Below are 4512 nucleotides of genomic sequence, written 5' to 3'. Positions count from 1 at the left end.
GTAAGTATGGATTTCCAGACTACGCGTGGCAGTACAAGAAGCGGACTTCCAACAAGGCGGAGAAAGATGCACGCCTTGAAGCCAAGATCCGGGCATCGATAAGAGCTGAGCTGACATCTGAATTCGACGAAAAGCTCGAGTCGATGAGGGCCAAGATTAGGCAAGAAATCCGAGAAGAGCAACAGAATCCCCAGGCCGCCGCTGCTGCTGCGCACGAAGAGTTAGAAAGTCCCACCTAAAAACGCAGCAGTTGCGCACCAACTGAGTTGGCGGAAAATCCAACATCGGTCGACAGCGCCGTCAACCACATAACGGTAAAAGTGAACTTACTCAATACATGAAAGACTTAACGAATCCATATGATATATAATATTCTAAAAAAATTGATTAATCTATCGTAAGAACCAACGAGCTACACCCTCACAGTTAGGGTGATGCCGACCTTCACGGTTCCAGCAGCCGAGGGACTTGCGTACAAGCCGACCCCAGAGACAAGAGTGCATGGAGCGCAACTCAGGGCCGACTGTGTAAAAGTTCAAGTCGACTCGGTGAAGCCAGAATATGAGCTGTTCCCTCTGAAGTATCCACCGAACGACGAGGTCCTCTCACTAGGAAATGCCCGTGGTACCTTCATCCAATGGCCCAAGGACCTCATTGAGATTAGGGTTACAACGAGGCCAACCACTGCACCAGGCGGTCGTCCACCAAAGAGACCCGCCTCTGCTCCTTCAGCCCCTCCTGCTCAAGATCGTCATGCACAATCTTACGATGTGCAGTTGCAGTACGACACGGATTTTGGGGAGGACCGAATGGAGGCCGACAGCAAGGCGATTCATGAACCCCCACCGATGAAGAAGAGCAGGAAGGCACACTCTTCTCCTCAGAGAATTACTCTCGATAAACCGAAGCAAAGGGGAGAGGAAGGGGAGGAAAGGTGCAGGCCTCGCTTCTAGCTCCAAGGAAGCTAGATCTGGGCAAGGGCCAGGAAGAGACTAAGGACAAAGAGGTCAAGAAGAAAAACGTCGCTCCACAGGAGTTCCAACTAGGCATGCCATTGGTTGGAGATGACGTGCTTGCCGCAATGGGCACCGCTTGCAAGGACCTTCACTTATACTACATGGAGAAATCTAACGCCAGGAAGCCGAATAAAGCTACCGATATCCTTGGAAAGCACGATAGAAAACCATTCCTTGGTCCAACAAATTATATCGTGGTTGACTTCAAGGATCTTTTCGACCTCTACATGCTCCGAGCGGTGGACACAAGCCTCCTTAAGTGCTACTCCTTGTAAGTATTGTCGCCCAACTCAATCTGGTAATAACAATCGGTTTAACTTGCTTACAAGATCGTTTATCCTGTGTGTAGGTTAAGTTGGCAATGATGTCAGAAGCATGCACCGGAAGTTGCCTTCCTTGATCCACAAGTGGTCACTGTCACAAATCTCCAGAATGACCGTCAAGGAATGGTCAACTACATCTACGACACCTTGTGGTCCCGCCGAGACAAGGAGTACATTATGTGCGCCTATAATCAATAGTAAGTGTGTTAACTAAATATACACAACAGCATGACACATTCCTTGAGTACTTAATTAACTTTCACTATATTAATGCCGCAGTGCCCATTGGATCCTTCTAATCATAACACCTAAGTGGAGTTCATGTCACTACACTACAAGAATCCTGTTAATCCATGATGAAAAATTTCCGTCACGGATCACTGAAAAACCGTCACCAAACAACATCTGTGATGGTTTCAGAAATCATCACGGATTGAGCGTCATGGATTGACCTGTGTGACGGTTTGTCGAAAACCATCACAGATTAACAGAATCGGTGACGGTTTTAAACCGTCACGATGAAGCCCGTGGTCTAGTTAGTCCAGCCAAGCCCATTTCCTGTGATGAAAAATAACCGTCACGGATAGCTGCCACGTAGGATATTTCTCTGTCACAGATTAGCTGCCACGTAGGATATTTTTCCGTCAAGAAATTGAATCACCACGTATGTGCCATGTGTTCGCCAAGGTGGACGCTGATGTGTCATCGATGCCATGTAGGATTTAGCCCACGTGTTTTGTGGCCCAATTCTTTTCCAAGAGCTTTCGGCCCATTTATGACCTAATGGTTTTTTTTTTGTTTTGGGCTGATTTTTTTTAGTGTTTTTTCGGCCTTTTAGTCATCATTCAGCCCAGCTCAAATTGGGCTACAGCTAGATTTTAGCCCAACAAAAATTCAGCTGCTGCTAAATTTAGCAAATACAAATATTTCGTCCATAATTTTAGCAAAATTAATTACTGATCATCAGTTGACATTCTCTCATCATCAGTAACAAAATAGTTATAGATCAGCACATAAATATTATAAAAACACATTACAACCTTCACATCTCATACAACATAATTTTTTAGCATATCTCATACAACATAATTAAAACCTGTTCAAAAGCACATGACAATACCCAACAGCCACCAAAGCATTTTGGCCACTCCATCAAAGTTCGCATATGTTTGAGCCCAGCAACCTGATAGTACAATACCATGTGTTAGATTATTTTTTTATGCGCTAGAGAAACAACAAGAAACAATCTACAGATACGATATTAGTTTTTGAATGATAGGGCTACTTTGCAACACCAATCTGATGTCCCCATAATACATTGCACTAACAAAACTCAATGTCCCCATCACCAACCCACCTCATTTCATTGGCCAAGCAAGCAAGCAACTGATGCTATAGATTGAAGGAGGAAATAAATGTGGTCCTTTTGCAGGACAGAGCAAGAAATCCACAGTTTCTGAAGCAAAGAAACGCAACAAAACAGAACTATCAAAGACCTGTGTTATGTACAATTAATCTTTAAACATCTTAGTTCAGGAATAGCTCTACATATCACACGTACTGACAAAAACCTCTGTACAAGAAACTAAAAATCAAGGCAGTGCACAACTAGTTCAGAGTTGTTCTGAGTTCAGATAATTCACATCCACCAAACTATAGATAGATTCACAAACAACTAAAGTGGTTAGAGATATACACAGACAAATTCTACTGACTAGACCTGCTCATCATGGAAGCAAAACCAAAAATGGCATTTACAGCCATAAAACGACACTGCTAGTTTGGCTCCTTTTGCAGCTTAAGAAAGTTATTAAGTATATACATCAAACAAATCTACTTGGTTCATTTGCAGATTAAGAAAATGAGCAAGGATATACATCACCAAATACTTGTACTTACCAGCCAAAATTATTATCTTTTGCAAATTTACAGCCATAAACAAGGGGTTGATAGCAAGTTCCTAACTCATTTCAGATATAATGAAGTGCATCGACCATGTTGTGAAATTGAAAACTTCAGTGCATTCGTAGAACTGATTTCAATCTGAAAGAAAAAAAAACAAATTCAGTAGTAGATACACGTCTGGGATGCGGAGAACTGTAAAGACGGGAAGACCGCTGCAACTATGACGAGGAAGTGGATGACGACGGCCAGGACAGATGGGAGGCAGGCAGGACGTGCTTCTATTTGCACTAATTCAATCTATTAGAAATAAGAGAAAGAAGGGGGAGGAGGATGGGGGTACCGTGGGATGGATCTGGCGCCATCGCTCGCCTCCTCCTCGCCGCCTAGCGCCGCTGCACCAGACCACCGCCGCTCACCTCCTCCTCACCGCCGCACGCCGTCGAGCCCTCCTCACTGCTGCTGCTGCCAGAGGAGATCTCTCGCGGTCACTGCCAAAGCGGTTGGCGGCCATGAGGATGCCCCCGATGGCGCCGAGCACCCCGCACGCGAGGAGAGCGGCCGCGAAGGCGATCTCCATGACGGGCGCGCCCTGGGCCCTCCCACGGCGCTGCCGACAAGGTCGTCCTCGTCGGAGATGGAGAAGGAGTGGTCCACGTACGCCACGCCTGGTTACCCTCGCCTCCTCCTCTGCCTCTGCCTGTCGGTGCCGGATCCGATCTATGAACTACTCTTCCCCACCTCCTCCTTCCTCGCTCGCAGCCTCGACGGCGCCGCCTCCACCAGCGATACCGCCGGCAGCGGGAGAAGGAGGCCTACCTCCGCGTCGAACAGCGCGTACTCGCCGCCAAACCATCTCCGCCGGAGGTTGAGGAGGAAGAGGATGCAGATTCAGATGGGGACTTGGCGGCGGCTAGGGTTGGGGATTGCTTCGTTTGATTTTGGATCGGCTAGGGTTGGGGAACATGGGTATGAAGCAACAACGGATGCGATTTTACAAGAATAGCCTTGGTGCATGTACTAGCTTCTGATACTATTTGGACAAGATGGACATTTCACGTCAATTTTGGCTTGACCGCGCGCAGTGGCCTGACCGCGATGCAAACCTGGCCGGAAAATTTTGGCGCTTGCCAGTATGTTTATTTTTGGCAAAAAAAAAAACTAAAGATCTTGTGCTACTCGTACTTTTTAATTTTAATTCATGAGAACTTCAAATTTAATTTTAGGCTGATTTTTGTGTTTCAAATGCAAAAATCATAAATAACAAAATT

The 4512-nt window shown here is 46.1% G+C and overlaps 1 long non-coding RNA gene across 2 annotated transcripts; it reads right to left on the bottom strand.

Moving 5' to 3' along the window:
• Nucleotides 1–2265: 2265 nt before the first annotated feature.
• LOC9268387 (uncharacterized) lies at nucleotides 2266–4184 on the bottom strand. 2 transcript variants are annotated; one of them, XR_010740228.1, is made up of 4 exons: nucleotides 3585–4184; nucleotides 3239–3382; nucleotides 2697–2795; nucleotides 2266–2522 (listed from the first exon to the last, which is right to left on the bottom strand). It is a non-coding gene; the product is annotated as an uncharacterized lncRNA (long non-coding RNA). The 2 variants fall into 2 exon arrangements; XR_010740227.1 differs by lacking the exon at nucleotides 2697–2795.
• Nucleotides 4185–4512: the final 328 nt, after the last annotated feature.

This window comes from Oryza sativa, chromosome 3 (assembly GCF_034140825.1).
Source record: "Oryza sativa Japonica Group chromosome 3, ASM3414082v1".
Lineage (NCBI taxonomy): Eukaryota > Viridiplantae > Streptophyta > Magnoliopsida > Poales > Poaceae > Oryza > Oryza sativa.
Note: the sequence above shows the minus strand (reverse complement) of the source record. Positions and strands in the feature narration are given on the sequence as shown.